Source organism: Lemur catta, chromosome 9 (genome assembly GCF_020740605.2).
Source record: "Lemur catta isolate mLemCat1 chromosome 9, mLemCat1.pri, whole genome shotgun sequence".
Taxonomy (NCBI): Eukaryota; Metazoa; Chordata; class Mammalia; order Primates; family Lemuridae; genus Lemur; species Lemur catta.
The window spans coordinates 65,825,124-65,832,576 of NC_059136.1; positions in this window are offsets into that span (position 1 = coordinate 65,825,124).

Sequence of the window (7,453 nt, forward strand, 5' to 3'; positions counted from 1 at the left end):
TGTCAGGTAATGCTCAAGCAAGAAGTTTTCCAAAGTCACAATAAAAACGCAGTCACTACATAGGTAATTTAAACTAGGGTAATTATTCAATATTTGAGGGCTTCTGTGTGAGGGCTGCAAAAATACTAAGTTGACCACACCTTTCGTCATCTAAAATGCTGTAAGACGCGTCCCAGTTGCTGTGTGGATTGCACAGTTGGGCTATCTGGAAGAAAAATGAGAGGAAGAAAGGAGCACCCTGTCCAAACAAGACTCTGCCTGCGAGAACTGACAGAGAGGATCCAGATCTCCACTTTCTGGCCTCCCAAGAAAACATGTTCTTCCTGTAAGATGGGTCCCCAAAGAACCACACTATGGGATGAGATGTGAGTGCCTTAAGGCATGTAGAAGGTGCTATTGGTTTCTTAAGAGGGATATTTTCTAACCTGGCTGTGAGGACCAAGAAAAGCTTGATTTAAAAGGTGGTATTTGAAATGGATCTTAAAAACAAGTAGACACTTCATAGTTGATAGAAGGAGAAGACATTCTAGGCAGAGGGAAAACAGGAGCAAAGGCACGGTACCAGGAAAGCACACAGAAGCTGGCAGTAGTCCAATGGGGATTCCTGGAAACACACAGAATCCCAGCCCCTACCCTGGGCATACTGAATTCCAGTATCAAAGTACTAGCAAGCCCAAGAATCTTACCTAGCCCCTCGCCTCACTGATTCATACACAGTTGCTCTGCGACAGGGCCAAGGCTAGGGTGAGGCAAGTGAGGCACATTGGGTACAAAATGTAAGGAGGTTTACTCCCTCTCATGCTGCCCTGGACTTGCATGATCCTGAGAGTGACTGGCTTCCTAAATTTTGCACCGTATGTGTCTCCTTCACCTCACCCAAGTCCCAGCCGTGTTCTATAGATCAGTACTTTGCAAAAAAACTGAATCCAGCTGTGCTTAACTCTGGCTGTACGTTGGAATCACCTGAGCTATGTAGCAACTTTAAAATGTGGTCTCTTCCTATGGAAAACTGGTTGCCCTCCCCATGAATCTGAAAGATTGTGACTGCTTCAATGAGGAAAATGAGGCAGAAGTAACGCAATGTGCCGTCTCTGGCTTGGTGCATAAAAGGCCTTGCAATTCCACCTTTTCCGGTGGAATATTTGCTCCTGGAGTCCTGAGCTTCCACATAGGAAGCTTGACTACCTGGAGCCGCTGTGCTTTGTGAAAGCTCAAGCTATCTGGAGGGGCATGTGTAGATACTTAGCTTACAGCTCTAGCTGAGCAGGATCTCTGCATTACACCAATGTAAGCAGCAGAAATGTCATTAAAGAAGCTTCCAGATAACTCCAGCCCCCAGCTCTTTGAAGACATCTCCAGCCATTTTAATTGTCCCAGCCAAGACCACAGATGTGATAGAGCAGAGACACACTATTAGTGCTGTGCCTGTCAGAATTTTTGGCCCACAGAATTTGGGAATATAATAAAATGTATACTGTTTTACACAAATAAATCTTGGGCTGGTTGGATTTATAATAATAGATAACCAAAATAAGGAGCTACTTCCCCCCACCCCCAAAAAGCCCCCCAAACTGATGGCTGTGCTTCATCCTCAGATTCATATTCAATTATTAATAGCATGTGGTGGTCTCAGGGCATAAACATTATATTTAAAAAGCTTTCCAGGTGATTCTAGTGTGTACCCAGGATTAAGAACCATCAAACGTGACTATGCTATACATACAGTACAGCAAAAAAGAATATCAGAAGATATGCAGAGGCTACAGGATGAAGACCCGTAAAGATTAGGGATAGAACTCTGGACTTAATTACATAGAAAATCAGAGACATTAATCAAGGGAGATATTAATTGGAGCTGTGCTTTAGAAATATTCAGCTGGCATCTTTGTGTGCTTTTACCTTATTCATTGCAAATTTCCTTTGCTGAACCGCTAGAATAGACTCTTCCCTTTACCAACTGTTCATCAAAAGAAATACAAAATCATTAAAAAACAGACTGGCCAAGCCATCTAGTGGGTAATGGTCGTTGAAATCACTGAAGAAGAGAAACAAGAAAGAGGAGGGGAACTGGTCATGAACATCAAGTTACCACGTTTACCAAAATAACAGATTATTTGTTCCTGCTGTTGGAGGATTGAATGGATTTTTTCTGCAACAAGTGCAGTTTAAGTCTGGTCCTTCAGCCCTCAAATTCAGCCCTGCAAATGGTAATATTTTTATGCCAGTCCCATGGTAACAAGAACAGGTGATGAAGAAGACTTTCTCCGCTTATAAATGAAGAACAGGAGAATAATCAGTAGTCAGCATTCAAAACCAGGAAGCTGTTTATAACACTTCAGTAAAAACATTCCTTTTCCCTTTGCTGACAAGGAATGATACTTTCTGTACCTGTGTCTTTGCTTATTTGGTCTATCAAAAAGAAATATAAATTTTTAAACAACCAACTGGTCATTATTTATTTTTATGATTCCTGCATGAACACCAGGGTGCTACAGCTGACTTCTCTTTTTAATGGAAATGTAATGCTCATGGAAGGTGCCACTGGAAATATATGGCAATTAGATTCCCATTCACAGCCAGATTCAATAGGCTCTACGAAGTGGTGACCAAACATATTTTTAGTTTTCTTTTTATCCAGACAGCATGCATTTTTGAAAACTGTTTTCACACATCATTTTACTGAAACACAGATGCTGCACTGCTGCGCATAGTATCAGTTGTAAACGGGAGACAGCAGACTTAAGGGAGGAAATGCATCTTCCTACCAACTTTGTAGCAAGGACCTGGGGGAAAAAAAAGATATGTAATTCTAGATTCCAGCTCTCAGGCTTCCTATGATAAGACTTTGACAGGAAGGTATTTCTAGCATTTCGGAAGATGATAGCTGTGTGGGAATGTATTGTATTTCAATCTATCTCTGCCTCATGGAAGAACTATTATCTAAACCATTTCAGACAGCCAGGAATCTATCTTATTTATATTCTGAATTCTAGGGAAGGTTATCCTTCTGAGCAATGACTCAGAATCCTTTCTGTCAAGTTAGTGGACATTTCTGTTGCTTTGGCAGCCTAGGATCCAAACCCTCTTCCTCTCTAGGTGCCTGTCCCCATGGTGAGGATCCTGATTGGAAGCAGGACCCACCTCTTCTTCAGGGAAGGAAGACGGTCCCTCTGCCCCTCCCTCTCCGCTGGTGGCTAGAGCACAGACAGAGATCTAGGCTCAGCCAATATGACATTTCACTTGGGCCTTAAATCTAGATCAACGGACATGAAAGGAAATTTATTAATGGCAGTGGGCACAATGCAGCAGAGCCCTGAAGGTGACTTAAACAATTTGATCAAGGCACTTTGTGATTTCAGCAGCCCTGTGTTCCAAGCTTGATCTCCAGCCTTTGCACTGAATTCTCAAGAGACGTGATATCTTTTCTTTTCTGTTTTACCTTAGGGTTAGTTTTTGATGTTTGATCTTTGACTAATATATTCAGTCTGAATGTCTCTTTTTAAAGAGGGCTATTTGTGAAGTCACTGGAAAAAAACTGGTTAAAAAATTTAATTCTCTTCAGACATTTGTTGAATGCCTGCTTCATTCCAGGCATAGCTGGAGAAACGATGAAAAAGACTGGTCCTTGCTTTTGCAGAGCACACACTACTTAAGGAGACTCTATTTTAATAGATAATTTTAATGCAGTGAGACATGAGTAACATCAGAGGTTTGCAGTGAGGGCTGAGGGGGAATAGAGGAAGAGGCTGCTTCTCCCCATTAGTGCCTGTTCTACATGGCCATTTATGTAACTGCAGATGGCAAAATTAGGACTTGGGGGTGGTAAGTGCTGTGGACCAGAGTTATTAGTTAATAATGGCTATTTTCCTATGAGCCTTTACCCTGAGAATAAAATTTTTCTGGTATGCCACTATGTGAATAAAATAAAACTCCTATCTACTGGAGTTTACTCAACTTAGAGCACTTCCGTCTTGAAACAGAAAAAAACAAAAACAAAAACAAAAAAACTCTAAACACCCGGTATCCTCCTTGGACCCTATTTGTTATTAATTAATTGTTAGTATTCCCTTAATCTTTCTCATGGGCAAAATTCCTCATCCAATAAAACAAAGTTGAGGAAAAAAGCTGAGGCAAGATGGCAGACTAGAAGCAGCCCACACAGGTCATTCTCTAGAAGAGGATCCAACGTTGCAGCTGGATGCCTTCTTGAAAAGAGCATTGGAGAAGTGATGGGGGACATTCAGAGTGAAGGAGAAGGTGATGGAGCAATCCACTGAGCAAGATCAGAATGTACTTGGGGGAGGCATCCACATGTGGGGAAGGATGGGAGGAGATAATCCTGGGGCACCACTCTGCCCCTGGGGGCACTGCCCCTGGAGCTGTGAGGGGGCTCCACTACCACAGACCTCTGGACTGATCAGGGAGCTGCTTGGTGTCTGTACAGTGACACTGCACCAGAGAGCAGGTGTAGCAGGGATCTGGGGGATCCCATTCCTGGGTCACTGCAATTGATGCCATGCTAAGCTCTCGGGTCCAGAGCACCAGGTCTACACAGGTCTTGGCTTTGCTGCAGCTGCCTCTGCATTGCCTCATGCAGCCAAGGAGGAAGCAGGGAGAGCAGATGCTCTCGTATGCCCTGTGATGGGGAGTTGAGCACCCCTCCCCGCAAAAGGGATCTGAACATATCAGGCACCTCAGATGCCACCTGAGGAGCCCTGTGGTGACTGCCTCTGTGGGATCTGGGCAGGCAGAGAAGCCCTACAGCCCAGTGGCTGAGCCCCACAGCCTTGCCCCTGCCATCCCCAAGCTGCTACCCGGCCTTGCAGCTCAGGCCTGTGGTTCATGTGCAATTGCCCAGCCCCACATGTGAGGCTGCAGCACTATCACCAGGCCCTGTGGCTCTGCCTTCGAGGCTCCAGTGCTGCCGCCAAGCCCATAGCCCCAGCTCCCAGGGTCTCCTGCTGCCATCAGGCCCTGTAGCTCCATCCATGAGGCTCCAGCACCCACAATGGGCTCTGCAGCCCCAGTCTTGAGGCCCCTCTGCTGCCATCAGGCTCCATAAGTGCACCCTCAAGCCTCCAGTGCCATGACCAGCCCCATGGCTCCACTTCTGAGGCTCCCCGACTGCCATGGGGCCCTGCGACCACACCCTCAAGGCTCCAGTGCCACTGATGGGCCCCATGTCCCCATCCCCGCAGCTCCCACTGGGTGTCTGTCAGGACATGCCCCCACTGTCCAATGCTCTGTCAGTGACCCACTAACCTTGAGCCACCAGGAGCTAGATCCAGTTGTAGCAAATGCTGGCAGCCCTGATGCCCACAACCACTGCCTAGATAGCCTTGCCCAGTTGCCACTGTCACTGCTGCAGGGAGACCTGGGCAGAGCAATCTCCTACAACACCAGCCTCCATGGAGAGAGCCTTCCCAACCTGAGCTTCCAACAGCAGCCTGGGGAACAACCCAGCACTCCACAAGAAGATCATTCAGTGCAGGCTTGGACTATGACAATCACAGGGGAACAGGACAACACAGATCAGCTGCATTATAGGATCTCGGTGCATATGCCCCTCCCAATCCTGGATCAATCTTCCAGAGTAAGTCACAAAATCACTATCTAGGGACCTCTCCTTCTCACTAAGTAGGAGAATTCCCAGCAAAGGAAAACAGGGGTCCCACAAACCTATCCGTCCTGAGCTGAGAGAAGAGGTTTCAGATGAGAAGAAACCAGGAAAAGAACTCTGGCAACGTGAAAAAGCAAGCTAGTTCAACACCCCCAAGGGATCACAATGGATCTACAGCAATAGATCCCAACCAGAACAAAATTGTTGAATTGTCAGAAATGGAATTTAAAATACGGGTGGCAATTAAGATGAATGAGACTGAAGAGAAATTTGAAAACCATCACAAAGAAGCCAAAAAAAAAAAATGTTTCAGGACATCAATGAAAAAGTCACTAAAGGGCTAGACAACATAAAAAGATATGACAGAAATTAAAGAAATGAAAGAGTTATATAGTGAATTTCAAAATACAGCAGAAAGCCTCAGCCACAGACTAGACCATGCAGAAGAAGGAATCTCAGAGCTTGAATACAAGGCTTTTGAACTAACCCAGTTAGTCAAAGATGCAGAAAAAGGAATGAAGAAGAATGAATAATCACTCAGAGAAATATGGGACTCACGAAGCACACCAATATATGAATTATAGGTACCCCTGAGGGAGAAGAAGAAAAAGCAAAAAGCATGGAAAACTTATTCAAGGGAATTGTTAAGGAAAACTTTTCTGGTATGACCAGAGATTTAGATATCCAGATACAAGATAGTCATTGAACACTGGGAAGATTCACAGCAAATAGGACATCACCAAGACACATAGTCATAAGCTTGGCCCAAGTCACAATGAAGGAGAAAATTCAACAAGCATCACGGTGCAAGTAGCAACTAATCTACAAAGAAAAACCCATTAGGCTAAAAGCAGACTTCTCAGTGGAAACCTTACAAGCCACAGGGGATTGGGGCCTCGTTTTTATCTTTCTTAAATAGAACAACTGTTAAACAAGAATTTTGTATCCTGCAAAACTAAGTTTCATAAATGATGGAGAAATAAAGACTTTTTTAGACAGGCAAATACTAAGGGAATTTGACACTACTAGACCTACCCTACAGGAAATATTCAGAACTACATTGTATGGAACAACACGACATAGACCCACCAGTGTAAAAACACCCAAAAGTTAAAGCTCATAGCTCTCATATAATAATAGCACAAGATGGAAAAAAAAAACCCAACAGGGTATCATCCAACATTATGAACAGAACAGTATCCCACATATCAGTACTAATACTGAATGTGAACAGTCTTACTGCCCCACTTAAAAGACATAGGCTGGCTGACTTGATTAAAAAATACACTCCAAGTATATGCCATCTCCAAGAAACACATCTAACTTCCAAGAACTCACACAGATGCAAGGTAAAGGGATGGAAAAAAATATTCCATGCAAGTGGAAACCAAAAGCAAGCAGATGTAGCCATTGGTTTCCAGATAAAATAGACTTTAAATCAAATATTGGTTAAAAAAAAAAGACAAAGATACAAAGATGGTCATTATATAATAGTAAAGGTAGTAATTCAACAAGAAGATATAAAAATACTAAATACATATGCACCTAACACAGGAGCTCCCAGATTCATAAACCAAACTCTGCTATACTTAAGCAAAGAAATAAACAGTAGCATAGTAATTTCTGGGGACTTCAACACCCCACTGACAGAGATAGATAGGTAATTAAGCAGAAAATCAATAAACACTGGAATTAAATGGAACACTAGAACAAATGGATCTAACAGCCATTTATAGAACATTCTTTCCAAAAACTACTGAATATACATTTTCTCATCAGCACATGGGACATTCTTCAAGATTGATCATATATTAGGCCACAAAACACGTCTCA